Source organism: Macrobrachium rosenbergii, chromosome 6 (genome assembly GCF_040412425.1).
Source record: "Macrobrachium rosenbergii isolate ZJJX-2024 chromosome 6, ASM4041242v1, whole genome shotgun sequence".
In the NCBI taxonomy this organism is placed as follows: domain Eukaryota; kingdom Metazoa; phylum Arthropoda; class Malacostraca; order Decapoda; family Palaemonidae; genus Macrobrachium; species Macrobrachium rosenbergii.
Window position 1 is genome coordinate 60,729,012 of NC_089746.1, and position 20,000 is coordinate 60,749,011.

A 20,000-nucleotide genomic window follows, 5' to 3' on the forward strand; every position below is an offset into this window, starting at 1 on the left:
TTCTGTAGCGTTAATTGGATAACTTTTACTGGCGGATTATTACAAGGAAAAATAACTTTTTATTTATCTATTGTTTTTCCTCATCTTTTCTGTCTGATGATAAACTATTCAAATTTAAAGCAGGGAAGGAATTAGAGAGCGACATTTGTATATTAACCTGACTCATCAAAAAATCCTATACAAGCGAGTTGGGGACAACTATTCTGAAATGTAATAAGACAAGCAGTCTAATCTCTCTCTCTCTCTCTCTCTCTCTCTCTCTCTCTCTCTCTCTCTCTCTCTCTCTCTCTCTGTCTCATCCATATCATCATCATCATCACCATAATCAACATTTTCATCCCCGCCTTGAAACTAGTCTTCGGTACCTAACTCTCTCTCTCTCTCTCTCTCTCTCTCTCTCTCTCTCTCTCTACTCACGACTGAGAAGCCTTGATCTCGATTCGGAACGTTTTAGACCATGGTTCAGATAGATGCAGAGAGAGATGTTGGCTGTCTTTTGTTTTTTCATTAAGTTGCGCTCATTTAATGGGAAATAACCCGGATCTTCAGCTACCGTATTGTGTCATTAATAGAGATTTTTGACACGCCATTTAAAATAATAATAATAATAATAATAATAATAATAATAATAATAATAATAATAAATGACAAGAAGAAGGACAACAAAACAAGTCTGATCATGGTCTTATCATATATAATCAGGCGATATTGCTTGATAATAATCTTATGAAAAGAGTTTCTTTGTATATATAATCGTACATCAATAGGGAGAACGAATAGCTGTGTAAGACTCGGGAAAAATCATTTACAAATGTTTCCTATAAAATTCTTGGCCAAGTTCTTTATTTATTCAATTTTTTTTCTATCGAAATATGTTCAAGTTTTTCTGTCTAATTATGTTCAAGTTTTGAAAATACATATGCTCAAAGTCAGCGTTGCTTAATCGAAGTACTTAAACTTTACTCAAGATAATACAAAGTTAACGTTGTATTTCACCGAACAGAGGTTTCTCCCTTACGAAAGATTATATAACTTTCTGCAAAACAAAGAAACATAGCGGGAGCTGAAGAGATTTCTCGCATTTTCGATGGCTGTTTCGCTGTATTTCTTTTACTTCGTCAAACAGTAAACAGACAAATCCCGGGTGGGGACATAGAAGAAAGATAAGGACCTAAGTAATAGAATCTCATTTTTATTATCTTAGAAATTAATGTACTCACGATAACTGGCAGCAGAAATATCTTTGCATTGAATTTCATCCGGTTAGCAGTTGGTGCATGATTGTATCAAATGTTATTCATTTCATCCAAAGTGACAATAGATGCTAGTCTAGTTATCCACCTCAATGTTCAAGAAGTTTGCGATCGTTGATAGTATTAAGATCATATTTAACACAACAATTTTAATGCCTCTGTAACATAAGTTCTTAGATGGTTGTATACATTCATGTACACCCTACTCAGCAACTTTGTACACACCTAAAGGTACACTTGCTAAAGAAGAATCCTACTTGTGCAGTAATATTTTTTGTCTTAGCCACTATAGAGAATTTTCCGACAGTAAAGAAGACATTTTTTCTAATAAAGTGATTTTGACTTCTTCCCCAACCCTGTTTATTTATTCACATATATTTATTCTTTGCTGGAAGTTGAAAACCTAAAAACTTGGGAGACGGTGATTGTAAGCAGCAGTTTTAGAGATTCCTTTGTAAGACTGACTATGGCAGATCATGAATAATACTCGCTCGATTCCGACGATGCCGTTTGATGTGGAGGAGTGAAAAGTCTTGATAAGTTCCCGAACATTAGTTTTTTTTTTACAGAGAATGATGATTCTGAGGTCATTTACAGCCATTTATGGAAAAAAAATGTGTTCAGATCTATACTTCCCCTGTTTAAAGCTTAGGATCCCAAAAAATCGAATAAACATGCCTTGGAGTCAGAGGCTAATAATAATATACAACAGTCTTTCTTAATATTTTCTTTTCATTAGCTTTGGAAGAAATGCTAATATCTGCTACTAATTTAATAAGCTGTTGCCAGTGATTGAGATGATCATAACCCCCCAGATACTTAAATGGGACATTGAAAGTTCGTTTTAAGAAATCCAGTGCAAAGCGTCTACATCTACGCACATCTGTCGTCTTTAAAAATCTTTACATGTATTTCATTTGTTACGATACTTACCTATTAGTGTGTTGTTTTTATATATATATATATATATATATATATATATATATATATATATATATATATATATATATATATATATATATATATATATATATATTATAAGAGGGGGTGAGTACAGATGATTACTTACAAAACTAATAGTAATCATCATTATTCCTTGTATGTGTTTTCCCTTGTCAGTGTTCAAAGACTGACGAGACCTTCATGCCTTTTGAACAAAGGATGTTGGAATGAGAAGTAAGCAACTAAGGATAGATTTAAAACGTAGACGAGCTCTGCCGACCAGCCTCAAGGACTTAGTCAATTATATAAATATATCCTTCAAAAGAAACTCGTATAGTTTTACTGTTTCGAAAATCCAAAGGAGGGTCACTTTTTATTCCACTAGAGAGTGGATCAGGTTACTACATCATATTCTAAATAGGAAAAATTATATCAAATTTGGCTACTGCTTTTGCTTACCAAGGCCCTACGAAGGTTCTCTCCATAATTATGTAGATTCATGAAACGAGGGGATGAACTGCATTAGACGTATGGGAAGAGATCGAGTAATAAAGTTACCAGCTTGATCTTGTGAAATGTCGACATTTTTCTCTATTTGCATAATTCTTCATCATCCTCGGTTTTGCATACGTTTTCATGTATGAAAATGATGTTACCTAATAGTGACCACGTGGACACTGTTTGTACTTTTGAAACTTATTATCTTGTAAATCGCATCAGTGTCGTATGAAACGGTGAATAATATTTAAAAAAAATTTCTAAAACAACGAATTTACCGTTGATATTCAGTGTTATAGCTGCCTGGTCTTCTTCTTCTTCTTCTTCTTCTTTTAACGTGCTTTTTTTTCCCATTTTTGTATGGGGTAAGCACGATGCCTTCTTTTGAAGGACTTTTGATTTGGCTTTGGGGTAGACCCCCATCTTAATTATCGCGAACCATTCGGCTCAGTAGTTGTAGGTATTCTGTGGTATTTTACCCTAAAAGGTTCCGGGTTACTTACGTTACAGAGACTTCGCTGGCCTAAAGCTACGCAAGTTAATTATTCCAAGATTACTAGACTGATAAATATAAAACAAATGTTTAATGTTTTATTATGCGTGTTATTGAGTGAAAATGATATTCTAAGGTAATTTCTTTCCTATTAAGGATTTTAAGGATAAAATCTTCATATGTATAGGAACAAAAATAATAAGAATAAATAGGTGTCCTATTTCAGGGACCCCAATTTAGAAAGAGACACATTCCACTTAATTGAAGCTCTTATGAATATCCGTCCAAAGGACTTTTAAAGGTTTTACTTTTTCTGCAATTACTTCCGATGACTAGCTCTTAAATAAAACGAAAATTGGCGACGAAAGTCTTCACGTGATGTGAATAAATAACACAGCTTGAGGTGGAGCATCGGCACATCACCTAAAATATATAGGAAAACCTTATTTTCGTGGTGCTCGTTGCGGCGCTGAATGAACTCACAGGTCCCAGCGCTTGGCATTTGGCCTAAATTCGATATACCGTTACTGATACTCGTTACGCCCCTTAATTAAACCAGAGTCTCATATATGTGAGAATCACGTAGCTTCCGCATAATAATTCAAAGTTTTCAGTGACATTAATTGGCTAACTTTTACTGCCGGGTTAATGACAGAAAAAATAACTTCTCATCAATTTTTTTTCTCGTCATTTCTAGCTAAGGGTAAAACATTTAAGTTTAAAAGAGGAGGAATCGCGCCCAGACTCATAAAAAAAATCTTATGCAAACGACTGGGGGACAGTTATTCTGAAGTGCAATAAGACAAAGCAATCTGATCTCTCTCTCTCTCTCTCTCTCTCTCTCTCTCTCTCTCTCTCTCTCTCTCTCTCTCTGATCATAATTCACTGTTGTCATCTCCTTAAAACTAGTCCTACGTATCTCTCTCTCTCTCTCTCTCTCTCTCTCTCTCTCTCTCTCTCTCTCTCTCTCTCTCTCTCTCTCTCTCTCTCTCTCTCTCTCTCTGTCGGGACGAGGAATAAAGTCTTTTCAGACCGATACAGAGAGAGATGTTGGCCGCATTGTATCTTCTCACGAGTTAGCGTTCATCCGATGGGAAATAACCAGGATGATTAAATACCTTACTTTATCGTTAATAGAGATTTTTGCTCCTCATTGACAATAATAATAATAATAATAATAATAACAATAAACCACAAAATCTCCCCCATAATAATATAACAAGTATATCGGTGTCAATGCGGTCGTAAAATTACTGGAAGAGCGAAAAGCGATGTAACCTCATGCGGCGCACTGTAGGCATTACTTAAGGCTCTATGCAGCGTCCCTTTGGCCCCCAGCTGCAATCCCTTTCATTCCTTTTACTATACCTCTGTTCGCATTCTCTTTCTTGCAACTTACTTTCCGCCCTCTCCTAACAGTTGTTTCATAGTGCAGCTGCAAGGTTTTCCTCCTGTTCACCTTTCAAACCTTTTACTGTCCAACCACTCCAACTACACCTTTCCACTGTCTTAAACGACGAATGACTGAGAGTGGCCCAGTGTTCGGCTTCATAGCCAGACTTTCATAAATCGTAAAACAAACGGGAGGCACGTAATGATTCTAAAGATAATGATGATTGTGAGAGAGAGAGAGAGAGAGAGAGAGAGAGAGAGAGAGAGAGAGAGAGAGAGAGAGAGAGAGAAAATAGCTCTGTTTATCCTGCTTATAATAGGAAGTTATTACCAGTTATATTCATAAAAATTAAGACTCACTTTCGCTAAAGACCCAAAGACATGTCTAATATATATATATATATATATATATATATATATATATATATATATATATATATATATATATATATATATATATATATAAAATTTCACTGAAACTATAAACCTTTCCTCCGGAAGTTGAGCAGTAAGGAAGTCACTTACTGCACTTATCGAGTTCATGGAAAATCGTTTCAGACAGAAATTGGTCTGCATTAGTTACCATGAGGATTTTTCTGGCAATTTCCTCTCCATTCCCCGCAAAACTCGGGGATTTTGACGGGCAATTTAAATTCTGAATATTTGCTTCTGACAAATGGAAAAGATATTGATTTGCAGATGCTAGGAAATGATATTACATTTGATATATATATTATATATATATATATATATATATATATATATATATATATATATATATATATATACTGTATATATTATAAAAATCCATATATGGTGTTTTAACCTTTTAATGTATTCACAATGCATTACGCAATACGTGTTTAGCAGTATTTAGTAAAAAAAAAGCATGGAATATTATGAAGTTTCGATTTTTATAGGTTGTGACTTGATTATGAATTCCATGGGTATGAAAGATATACAATATTATGATTGATCTTAAAGTTGATGTTGATATTTTTTACTTCGTTACTTAATTTGCTAAGATATTATAGATTTGTTTAGCATCCGATTTGCTATTAACACTTTGAATATTTCCTTTCATTTTTAAAGTGAAATCATCACAATAATTTCCGTTCTCAATATCAATGTATTTGTAATAAGATATGAAAAGTGTTTTAACATTCCATGATTTCAGAGGGAAATAAATAATGTTGCATATTTGAACTAAACGCATCCGACCGTATCTAGTAGATATTAGTTTTTTTTTTTTTTTTTTTTTTTGATTTTCAAGGGTCGAGGAAGATTTTTCACTTTGCTTTATTTAATTTGGAAAGGAAAGTTCAAGAGGAAACTATGTTAAACCGAAGAACTAAGAGCATACGCCGATTACAAAATTATGATAAAAATAGCTTCAGTACTTTAATGTTTAGTATGGGATAGGGAATTGATGTTTTTAGTGAGCAGAAACCCATTTTATTTTATAAAATGTCTGTGAAATTTTGATTGGCCTAGCGATCAACAATTAGTTACTGTTATAAATTTTCATAAAACATCCAAATTTAATTTTATATCCTTTTGTGTAACAGAGGATTTTGCTGTTTACCTACTGCGTACCTCATTTTCTAAAGAAAAACGAATCATTTTTTGCGTTATTCGAATGCCATAAGAGATGAGAGGATATAAATCCATAATCTCCATAGATAATTATACAATATTTCTAAACAAAAAATGCTTAATGTGTGTCAGCTATTTCAATTTTCTAGCCTTAATTATACAAACGAAACTTCATGAATTAAACAAAACTGAAAAATTTTGCAGCCAATGTCGCACCATTGGAATTCGTCAGAATATTCCGTTGTCTGCAATAATGATTCACTTCAACAAGAAAGTTGCAGTTGCTGCAAAGTTTTCGAATAACTTTCTCCTCTTTACATTTGCTTTGATTTCTGGACCCGATTCGCCAGATATTTTGCAGTCGGTTGCTCCAAGCTCTATGCTTATTCTATTCCTTCTCGGACGGTTTCGTTTGATTTCTTCAATTCTCATACTTAGTTCCCTCATACGTGGTCAATAATATGCTTTCGGCTATACCCTTTTCCTTTCGTATTGATGACTGAGAGGATATATATATATATATATATATATATATATATATATATATATATATATATATATATATATATATATATATATATATATATATATATATATATATATATATATATATATATATAATGTATATGTATGTGTGTATATATGAAAAAAAGTTTCATATATACATATGAATGGAAAGTGGCTGAAACTTTGTTCGTATAATCATCATGTCTTTACCATTTCGTGATTTCAAATCAAACACACATATACATATATATATATACATATATATATATATTATATATATATATATATATATATATATATATATATATATATATATATATATATATATATATACTGTATATATATATATATAACATATATGTATATATTATATATTATATATATACATATACTGTATATAATATGTATATATATATATATATATATATATATATATATATATATATATATATATATATATATATATATATATGTATATGTATAGTTTTCAAGCCACAAAATCTCTTAGTTTTGGATAGTCTTTATGCAATGCAATTTTCCTTTCTTATTTTCCGTGTATATAACTTCTTTATTATAAATTATAATGTGAATTCATATTATGAAACTCACATTACAACTACTGAAATTAAAATAATTAAGAATTGATTGCATCTCATAACACTGGAGCTGAAGTTGATTAATTAATAGGTATAAACACTAATGAATTACTGGCACCCAATTTGCCAATAATGGGTTGCAATATCCATCATCTTATTAGGCTGAGAAATGAACGAAAAAAATTCAATATCAGGCTCATGAATTTCCCTCATAAATCAGGCTGACGCATATTGAACACCTTTGGCGGAAGTATAGTGATTTAATCAATGGGTGGCTTTCCCTTTCTTGTTCTTACTACAGTAGATGTTGTTCCTTTATTTTTCTTGTATTCGTATCGTTAGATATAGCAATACAACTGTTTATTGTCCTATAACAGGAAATAAATATTTGGGCATCTCGAAAGTAAAAACTAAATATAAAAGATTTACTGAAGGAACTTTTTTTTTTTTTTTTTGGAAAACGAGAAAGTAAAGATAACGTTATCTGTGGTGCATCACTATATTGTGATCGGAAATAATGAGTAAGAATCCATAATAATGTAAATTAGAGACTATTTTTCCAAAATCCTTTTTGTATTTTGGAAAAATTCAGTCTCTCAATTACATTATTGTGGCTTTTCACTCAAAGAAAACGTTCATTTGTTCTTTACCTCGGGTAAGAATCATGAAATGATGGAAATTAAACAGTTGCTTTTCATGAATTTTTATTAGCTCTTCCTGTTGCGGCTGGAGTGTGAAGGAAGGAAAAGTTGCATCATCTTATTCACAGAGAATCTTTTAAAAATGCTGCATAGTGTGTTGTAATTGTTAAAGGAAAACAAACAAACAAACAAACAAACAAAACACGTATGCTTACAAACGTTTCTTTACGCGCTAATGATTTTACAAAGAAAACGGTATTCATCTCACTTATAAAAAATAATTAACATTGTTACTGCATTCAAAGGTACTTAAAGAATATATTTCTATCCATTCGGAAAAGTAGCTCAATGATACTTGCAAAAAATATTTAGACCTCAATAAAGGACGAATGCAATTTTTTTTCCAAGCTATCACAAAGCTTCCTGGCATAATTATAAAAGAAAAAGAAAATAAATTTCCTGCTATAAAGCCTCTTAACTGAGATTCTAGTTTTTTATATATGTCATTCAAGAAGCTGCTGCAATATTTTAAAGGTTACTTTCTAATGAAATCAGTTGTTAGGCTTCACAATTACGAAAGGCTTAAGGGAATTGCTGCCCAAAAATAAAAGATTGACACAAATGCGAGCTTAATCCCTATCATTATTATATCACTTGTATTTTCATCTCTCTCTCTCTCTCTCTCTCTCTCTCTCTCTCTCTCTCTCTCTCTCTCTCTCTCTCTCTCTCTCTCTCTCTCTCTCTCGGTTCGTATCTGTGTGGATGACTTCGTTGGGTGGGCAAAATGTAAAAGGCTGTGAAATTATAAACATTAAAGTTATAATTGCGCCATTTATGTAGATTTTACATAGGCTGTAATGGAAGAGTCAGATGACTAAGAAACTGAATATCCTTGGAATTTGTTGTAGACAAATGAATAATTAAGTATAAATAAAAACACTTCAATAGTTGTTAGATATAGGCCGCGTTTATGTACCGTACAAATTATTGCCGTATTAATAATGTTCAAGTTGGCATAAATGTTAGACCAGTGACATAAAAATAATAAACTCCCTTTATGAACATTTACTCTAGTCTGACACAATACTCACTACAGAGGCAACTCACAATCTTATAACAGTTCAGTTCAACTCCCAGGAGGAGTTAAATGTGAAATTTAGGAAAATTCAGGGGATTGTAAATGAACTGCAACGCCCTTGAATATCATCCACTTCGGTTTAACATTTAGTAGCGAAATATGCATGCCAAATGGGACTTACTTAAGGCTTAGTGAAATCTTTTACCCCCTGCAGCGATAATATTATTTAAACAAGATTCCGGCCTGGTTGTTAAAAAAACAGTTTATTGTACACCAGGTTCAACTGGTGTATGACTCAGCATAATATCTACAGCTACAAAGTGCCTGGGAAAATAGAAGCAATTTTTTTTTTCAGTTGTGATATTTGCTCTAAAACATTACCGGTTACTTTTAAAGGTCATTATGAAAATGTATGGAGTTATTTCCCTTTGTAATAACTTCATCAAGGCAGTGTACAATATCATCAACTCTGGAGAATATTCGATGGAAGTGTCTGTTGCGTAACCGTACAAGCCAAGGCGTTAGAGATGAAGTTATCCAGGTTTGAGGAATAGCAAAGTATCTTCAAGTCTGTTTAAATTGTCCCTGGAAAAAATAATGGTGGAATTTTTTCAATTTTTTTTAATAATTGCGTGGACACAACTCACTATCCTCAGCTTTGTTTAAAAAAGCTTCTCGGAAAAGTACCGAATTCTTTCCAATTTTGATAGTTACTTCCAGGCATATGACCGTACCCTCAGGTTTGTCGAAAAAGTTCCTGGAGAAATGTATGGAAGTCCCCTGGTATATGTAATTCCACAATCTTGCAACATTAGTCAGTTAAAAAATACATTTCCGCACGGATAATGTAGACTGTATTTTGTCACAACGTCAACCTCAGAAATGATAGAACCTCAATATCGAAATTAGATAGATACAAATAAACCCCAAGTTATAAGAATAAAAAATAATACCGAGTCAGCCTCGAAATAACCATCTGACCCTCCTTGGTATATCTGCTGAAGAGAAGGTGTGATGTCTTAGAAGTGTTGATGAATATTTAACCTAATGAGGCCTTAATGTTCACGTTTTGAAAAAGGTCGAAGCATCCGAAAGCTGTCACGTTTCTCTATTTGGTTTCAGAACCTCGGTTATATATGTCTGCCGTACATCATGAAAACGTTTTTATTTCATTAGCGCAGTTTTGACAAAATGTCCTTATAGGCAAAGACAAAGTGAATAGAGAGAGAGAGAGAGAGAGAGAGAGAGAGAGAGGTGAGGAGGGGGAGGAGAGCACATGTCCTTTAAAGTGAGAAACATCTTTTCTCTTACAACAAACAAGCCGCTTTTTATCAGGCACCTCAGTTGCAGTGAAGATGGCTTTAGTTGTTTAATCTGTAGATCAAACCATTTCTTGTAGAGTTACGCTTGCCTCGGGAATCTGTAGCACTTAAACGGGCATATATTGAGACCCTTAATACTACTGTACAGCAGGATCTAAAGGATTGGTCTTACAGTCTCTAGAGAATTACCGCCATTCTAACATCCTCGTGTTCTGCTCCCCTGTTCAGATGGTAGGAAGTCACTGTCTACAAGAGTACCTTGAGCTTTATAATCACCTAAATATACATACGCAAATGTATTATTTATATATATATATATATATATATATATATATATATATATATATATATATATATATATATATATATATTAATATATACATACTTATACGAACCCACTCTACTTGACTACTTTGTATAAACCAATTTCCTTTGAGTCTCATTAACTAGAAGAAAAACATTTAATATTTGTATATCGATCATGATACATTTTCGTTATGGCTTTTGAAGAGAACTTTAATTAACTGAAATATCCTCTTGGCCGGAAAGGAAGAACTCCACGGACAGCAGTCATTCATTTTATCAAATTATTCATTGATTCTCATCGTTGTTATTACTAAAACTAATTAATTTAATGATTTCGTATTCGCTTTCTTTTACACCCTAAATGATTATCTGCCTTAACTATTTACTTTTAATTATTCGTTTGATTGTTTTCCCTCTTAGTGATAAATGAGACTCGAGTAAATTCATGAGTTATTGCAATCTTGATTTTTGATGGGATTTACTCGAACCCTGCTCGCGAAATAACCTATTACAAGGATGAATGCTTTTAACCACATTACTTATAAGCCTATACTAACACTATGTATTTTTATATATGTCTCATTCTGTTATTACTTGTCTATTGGTAAGCTTGGCTCTCTGTTTGTCGTTGCATCTCTCTCTCTCTCTCTCTCTCTCTCTCTCTCTCTCTCTCTCTCTCTCTCTCTCTCTCTCTCTCTACAAATAACTGACATCAGAACATGAGCTAATTTACCGTTTTCATTTAGTATGTTAAAACTTCATTCGCCTTTTTTTTTTTTTTTTTAGAAGAGATGTAACACAATTCTCCATTCCACTTCCTATTTCTTTCTGTATTGTTTGATAGTATTCATATTTAATGACGAAAACAGCTTTCATTCTCCAATGAATCATTTCTTCATTTGCTTACCAGAATTACAGTCTTAATATATAAGGCAGGCCAACATTAGCTTCATCTCTCACATTCTTCTACTTTCGCTTGACACATTTCGCGTTAGTTTATACTTACCACGGTATAAATTAAGTAAGGTCTCACGACCAGATATTACCTTTATTTATCTGAAATTTTCTGATATTCACAAAACTAGAGTATGAGGGATATTTATCGAAAAAATATTTTCTATATAACACTGGAAAATATATATCATGAATACTTGTTCACTTATTTCCATTTCCGATTCGATTAGAAAACTAAGTCCTAAGGAATACTAGATCGATAAGAAATGTATGGTGTTTATTTACAATAAATCTTAGGCAGTCTTCGAATTGAGATCACCATCACAAATAAAATGTAACATCGGAGGCAATAGATCAATAATATAAATTAAACGGGAATTCTAGTTGTTTCCAAATTGCTCTGTAACCTATGAAAAAAACTATTAATATAACGGGATTCCAAGTCCACATCGGCTTTTGTATTCAAGTGACAGAGCTGGAAACTTTAAACGCATATCTACTTTTAAATGCAGCTGAGAGAGTAACAGGCTTCCAATCATTCTAGTCAGATAGTTGCGATAAGTATTCCACCCATATCGCCACCTACTGTATCTGGAAATACGAACATGCAGCACGTTACGTAAAGTTAATTAAAAATGATGAAAGTTGAGAGCAGCGTATTCAGAAAAAGAGACTAAATAGCTGTAGATTTTAATAGGCAAATGTGATTTTTTTTACCGGTAGGTTACAATAATTAATGTCCTTTTTCTTTATTGTTCAACTGCAAGATTTTTTTTTTCTACTTGGAATATTGTAGGTTGTTTATGTGGGAAAAAATATTTGTAACAAAGATTGTAAAGTCTTGGTAGACAGCATGTGGGGGTCGTTTATTTATATTTTACATAGAAATTTTACTAATACAATAAAGTATTGAAAGTTTAAGTTTCTGTATAAGGATGGACCAAAAATCCATTTTTAAATATTCTGCTTCAACGCGATGTACTAACCCATTAAGGAAATTTATAAATATATAAGAATGAATAGGTTTCCTACTGTAGGTACCCCTTTTTATGAAAGACACTCTCTGCCTATTTGAAGCTCTTATGAATATTCATCCTAGGACTCTGAAGTGTTTTACTTTTTCTGCAATGACTTCCGATGGCTACTTCTTAGATACGATGAAAACGGGCTGTTGTCCTACTCCGTGAGGAAAGACATACCGTGAGATGAATAAATAACGCAGCGTGCGATGACGCTCCCACCCATCACCTAAAATATATATAAAAACGTTTTTTTTTCGTGATACTTGTTACAAGGCTTATTTAAACCCCCTTCTGGTATCGATGAGAAGTATGTAGCTTTCGCATAGTAATTCATACTTTGTCAATATTTTCTCTTCTTTTCTAGCTAAGGGCGAAGATATTTAAGTTTATAACAAGGAAGTAAGCAGAGAGCTACTTTTTATCGTACCCTGACTCATCAAGAAAAATATCCCTATGCAAACGACAGGGGGAGAACTATTCAGAAGTGTACTAAGACAAACCAATCAAATCTCTCTCTCTCTCTCTCTCTCTCTCTCTCTCTCTCTCTCTCTCTCTCTCTCTCTCTAACGACTGAGAGGAGCCTTGATCTCGATTTGGGACGAAGAATAAGTCTTTTCAAATAGATGCAGAGGAAGAGAGAGGTTTGGTGACTTTTGATTTTTCATAAGTTAGCGTTCACTTCATAGGAAAGAGCCATGATCTTTAACTACCTTATTGTATCATTGATAGAGGATTTTTGCACCTTATTTGTAATAATAATAATAATAATAATAATAATAATAATAATAATAATAATAATGACAAGAGAGGGATAAGAAAAGAAGCATGGCCATGTTCTTATCATTTATAATCAGGCGAGATTGCCTGATAATAATAATATGAAAAGCATACTTTGTATATATGATCGTAAATTTAAAGGAAGAACGAATATCAATGCAAGAGTCAGAAGCAACTCATTTACACCTGTTTTCTATTAAACTCTTGGCCAAGTTCTTTATAAATGTGAAATGAAGTTTTTATAACATTGTCATTTTTGTAATCCAGTATTTTCTTTCTAATTGTGTTTAAGCCTTTAGAGTCAATGATTCAACCTTCTTCGAAACAAAGAAACATTTCAGGAGCCTAAGAGATTTCACTCATATGCAATATCCGTTTCGCTGTAAATCTATTATTTCGTCAAATAATAAACTGAGAAATCCAGGCAGGGCGAGGTCATACAAGGGGGAAAATGACCTCAAAACTAAATTCACCTTTTTATTACGAGAAATCAATGCACACGGTATAGTTGGCAGAAGGAGTCAAGTCTTTGCATTAAAATTCATTTGGTTAGCAGTTGGTGTAAAATCTTCTTAAGTGTTCTTAATTTCATCCAGAATGATATAGAAGCTAGTTTAGTTATCCACCTCAATATTCACGATATCTGTTCATTGTGCCTAATGTTAATGAAACATTTACCACAATAATTTCAATGTGTGCATTATATATGTTTGCAAAATACATGTTTTCTCATTTTCAGTGCTTTTTCAGGTTATCATACTTCAGTAAACCATACACCAGTATTACAAGTTATCTAAGAGGTTTGAAAAGACGAGAAGATATCAGATTGCATTTCTGGATGTAACGGTAGCTTGCCATTTATTGCTGGGCATCCCATATACACCGTGACGTAATCATCTGCGAAGGAGATACCATTTCTCTTCGTTAAGGTAAGTGAGAGCAATGTAATCAAGCTTTAGAGATAGAGAAGATTTTCTCGTCCGTGCATCGAAGATAACCCCTTGAAGATTTGTAAAAGGCTATGAAACGGAAGACTATGGTAGAGAGAGAGAGAGAGAGAGAGAGAGAGAGAGAGAGAGAGAGAGAGAGAGAGAGAGAGAGAGAAGGGGGTGGTATATACTAATTTACCAGAAAATGTAGTAATTTCTACATCCATTTACACGCCTGCTTAATGATGTTTCATCGATACGCTATGAAAAATAATGGATAAAAGGTATAGTCCTCGTGAGGACTATTAAAAGAATGGTTACCATTCAGTCCTAATAGATACCCCTTTGAAACGCTTTTAAAGGCTCAAAACAGAAGACTCTTGGAGAGAGAGAGAGAGAGAGAGAGAGAGAGAGAGAGAGAGATCTGTTTACATGTTTGCTTAGAGATGTTTCACCCATACGCTATGAAAAATATTGAATAATAAGTAAAGATAGTCCTGGTGAGGACTATTAGCAGATAGTTTACTACACAGTTACAATAAATAAAACATAAACAATTTTTTAACATACGTATACTAAGCGGCAGACCGAAAGGTAATATTATGTTAATTCATTATTGTCATGCACTTAATTGGACTTATATGCAATCTATCTTTTCACTCAGTTGCTAAAAAATAGCATTTTTTCAAGTATCGTAAATAATATTAAGATAAACTGAAGATATATTTTTTAGAAAAACAATAAAAACAAACGATTACGAGATTATGCTTTGTTGAATACACTTATAAAAAATAGAATTGAAATGAAAATATTGGACTTCATAATCACAACAAAGAAGTTTGTTAACCCTAGTTAATGTCCATTAAGTTAATGACCCGTCCTCTCGCCCGATCTTGAAAGGGAATATGTATACATAAGCTGTTATGTATACAAGAAAGAGAATATCCTCACGAACACCCATGACATTGGAGTAGATTTAATCACAGAAGGTTATAGGATGTAGACGCGGCTTGCTTGGACGAAAGTTAAAAAATTATCTACGTACATGTGTATTTTTCAATATTATTCTGAATACAGCTTGGGTCTGCATTATACTTGTTTAAATATGATATACATGCTCGAGTGAAGAGATAAAATTATTTTCGTTCCCATTTTATACTAAGATTTTATGCTGAAGATCTAATGTGATTAAAATTGCAGTGACGTATAATATTGTATGATGATAGTTAACCGTTTTTCTGATTATAGAATTTTCCCAAGAACCAAGATACCTGGTATATGTTGTATTTAATTCTAAATTGTAATGCCAGTCTTATATATAGTGCATTTATTCTTATGTATTGATATCTGAAATTATTTAATTTTCACCAGTAGAGCTTTATGAAGAGTGAATATATATATATATATATATATATATATATATATATATATATATATATATATATATATATATATATATATATATATATATATATATATATATATATATATATATATATATATATATATATATATATATATATATATATATATATAAATATATATATATATATATATATATATATATATATATATATATATATATATATATATACATATATATATATATATATATATATATATATATATATATATATATATATATATATATATATATATATATATATATATATATATATATATATATATATATATATATATATATATATATATATATATATATATATATATACATATACATACATACATGCCTGACGCGTCATAACGACGCGACTAGATACAGTGGGTCGAATCACCTGAAACCATGATCAGAGAATTAACAAAATATCACAAAAACAGTAGCATTATTTAGGTCACCCATCAATTGGTAAGAGAAGCTCTAGATGTTAAAACTTAACGACGTAAGTACCTTATCATTCACCAGCTGCCATGTAGGTCATCATTTTCATTTTAACTAGACGAGAAGAGGCTTAGAATTTTGACTTATATTCTCATTCATTAAAAGCTAGACTTATACAAGCAAATGCGGAAAGATTGCTTTTGATATGGAGATATACTGCAAAAATGTGTTTCTGAACCCGTTTTCAAAGTTCATCCTTATTTTACAGGGAATGTATGTTTTATCTCAGGGATATTCTTGAATTTTTCGTTAAAAGCAAACATGCATTCTCTCTCTCTCTCTCTCTCTCTCTCTCTCTCTCTCTCTCTCTCTCTCTCTCTCTCTCTCTCTCTCTTTGCATCCTTAAGGTTAAAACGAAACTGAAATACTTTGGGCATTTCCTACATCGTTTTCCTGAACTTGAAGCATCACTGATCCCATTAATCCGCTTCTCGGGGAGTAAAACAATTTCCTTTTAGAGGGATAATGACTAAAGTGAAGCAGAAAAATGAAGGCCATTTTCGCTGCATTGTTCTTTACGAGAACATTTTGAGTTTACGACAGTCACGAGGTGCAGTAAACGTTTACTTTACGGTTGAACTTTCTTAAACTCAATTTGAATTTTTGTTTTGAGGATGGGGCAGGAAAAAAGACAGTGACCCACATGAGAGAGAGAGAGAGAGAGAGAGGTTACAAGAATTTGATGTGATTTTTTTTTTAAGGAATGGGACAGAACAGAGACAGTAACCCGCCTAAGAGAAAGATTTTTAATTTGGGAATAATTTTTTTTTTTGGGGGGGCGGGGTCAGGGTTGTGGGTATATTGTTTAACGTCAGTCAGCTACTTGCAAGAGGGAGGTTACATTGTTGTGATGTTGATACTGCACTTCTTTCTAGGATGAGGGACCAATCAGTTACTCATCTGAGAGAGAAGGGTTCCATGGCTTTTATTTTGCGATATTTTGAAGTATGGGCGGACGAAAGTGAGAAGGCTTGCTTACTCTTGTTATGCGAAAGGTTGAATTTTTTTCTTTTTGAGAGTGGGACAGAACAGGACAGCCGCCCGTAAATGTGTTACTATTATATATATATATATATATATATATATATATATATATATATATATATATATATATATATATATATATATATATATATATCTATATATATATATATGTGTGTGTGTGTGTGTGTGTAGAATCAATGTTTACAAATGATTATATTGTATCACAAATATCGGCCTTCCTAAGCAGTCCCTTTCTTCAAATCTTTTTCTTCCTTTCTTTCTTTCTTTCTTTCTTTCTTTCTTTCTTTCTTTCAGCAGCTTCATATGTTTGATTGTTAACAAATACAGACCTCTGACAACCCTACAGACACCGTTTTATGATTCCGTTATTGAATCTTTCACAGAGAGAGAGAGAGAGAGAGAGAGAGAGAGAGAGAGAGAGATTTCTATAAATATACGCACCTACCAGATTTTTTAACTTTGCGATGAAGCCACTTATTTTCACTTCTAACAATCAACATATAAAACTCTCCTAATGCGGCAAGGAGTAAATGCGACCGTAATAAAATTGATCGAATCAAAGAGACTTGATTTACTCTTCCTTCCTCTGCCGAGTCAAACCTTTGCTCACATATTTCACATAACTAATGCCCGGCGTCACAAATAATGACTCCCACGAACACACGTTCATAACGAGGCTCGTAAGTCTCGGGGTTTCCAATAATTCGTCACCTTAATTTCTTTCCCAAAATCTCGTTCGTTTTCTTAATTATCGCTGTTGGTCGACGGGAGTTAACGCAGGAGGAATTTGTCTGTTTGCCTCCAGTATTATTAAATTGAAAGTCCCCGTACTAAACAAATTGTTTACTGTAACGAGTTTAATGTTGAATCTACATCTTGCTTATTTTCCATGTATCGTATATGATTTATTAAGGAATGAATTGAATACCGATAAACATATTATTATTCAGATTTAATAGATACATTGAAATATAGATCTTTATTTAGCACCTTGACTTATTATTTTACAGAGACCTTATCCAAATCATTCCTAATAATATCAGCGAATAAAAATGATTAATTCCAAGATATTGTTGCTAAATAGTCATGCCATTATAAACAGAAGTATCAGCGGTTAACATCCTGCTTTGGAAATGTTTTGGGCACCTTTATTAAAAGAAATTTAGAACGCTTTTCAAGAGTTGTTGAAATTTTCAAGCTCAATTGAATAGACCAATCATGTTATTTATATATTTAGTATAGAAATATCGAGGATAAATGCATATTAATCAGAGGATCACTTAATAAGGTATGAAGTATAGATTAAAGTGATATGAATTCAGTTTTGAAAGGTTGTGTGAAACAAAAAGAAATTGGAATTTTATGAGCAGAAGACAGTTAATTTTATGAGCAGATTTATTTTTAATACTGTATACTTATATTCCTCTTATATTCATGCTACGATTATATCTTAATGACGATAATTTGTAATTATTTTTAGTAGAAAAATGCTAGACAAAAACTTTCTAAGAAAGGTAAACATTGACTCCTTAGCATATGAAGCCATATCAATAAATGAGGATAAAATTTCTTTTCGCCTAACTGTTTTTTCTTTATTTGTTTTGCTTTTGAGAGAATATAACAACTGATCAGCTCAGCAAACCACCAGTTCCTCTCAAAATTAATTCAGTGTCTTCAGTGGTAAAACAAAAGTTCTTTTAAGAAGCCAAAAAAAAAAAAAGATCATGAAATTCAGTTGTATATAAGAGCTGAGTATGCCAATCACAATAATATAAAAAAATTTTTAAAGGGAACTTTTAATTTGATAAACATTTACTATAATTGTTTTCGTTAGATTACCTTTTTCTTTACGTCTCTATAAATTACTTACTCTTTCACGCTCAAATGCACGGACGCGCACGCAACAAGACCATTACTGGCATCTGCTACACACTTTACCTTCCGATCCCTTACAATAAAATTTATGTTACTTTGGATCCAGGCGGCTCAGTTTGAAGGAAAAAACTGGTGTGTGAAAAGGTTAAAAAAAGAAAGGGCGCAGAGCAAATGTATTTATTTTACGTCGTTTTACAATAAATACTTCGAAAAACTATTTTATGTACATAAGCTTATAGTGACAGCCATAAAGCATGTAAACATGAGAAATTTCTGGGAAGGGAGATGGTTTTTATGTGATAAAAAAAGTCATCCAATTACTTGTAGGTTACAGTAATAATTATGAGTTGCAACAAAATAGTGGTTTACAAAAACTAGTATATTCACAGAGAGGTAAAGTTATTCATAAACCCATATTCTTACAAGACACGTCTTTAAAGAATTTGGTTGTATAACTAATGCATACTTTATATAAATATAGAAGAATATATAAACATTTTCAAAATACGAACCGTCTTACGGGTATGTATTTATGGCAAACTGTAAGCACGGTAGTCATAGAATGAGATGAAATAAGGTATAAAATAAAGGCCATGTTGTTCTGAATGCAGTTTGCACCAATACCTTTTAGTAACGCTTTTTACTTTCAATAAAATCGTGTATTATTAGGCCATTTTTTTTTAATTCATTCAAAATAACAACAGTACAATTTACCAACATTTTTTTTTGTATTGGAATGAAAACTTAACTAATATAGAATATGAATATAAATGTGGGTATGAAAACACTGAATTAGCATGGAAATATAAAATATGGAGTGGTCCATTCTGTACAACTGTTACTGCAGATACAAGACATTCATATATATATATATATATATATATATATATATATATATATATATATATATATAT

General features: G+C 32.2%; 1 long non-coding RNA gene across 1 annotated transcript in view; it reads left to right on the forward strand.

Moving 5' to 3' along the window:
• LOC136839793 (uncharacterized) overlaps nucleotides 1-20,000 on the forward strand; it is a 157,692-nt gene that overhangs the window by 26,190 nt on the left and 111,502 nt on the right. Inside the window, exon 3 of the long non-coding RNA XR_010853467.1 lies at nucleotides 14,128-14,306. This is a non-coding gene — a long non-coding RNA (uncharacterized lncRNA). The remainder of the gene's footprint in view (nucleotides 1-14,127; nucleotides 14,307-20,000) is intronic.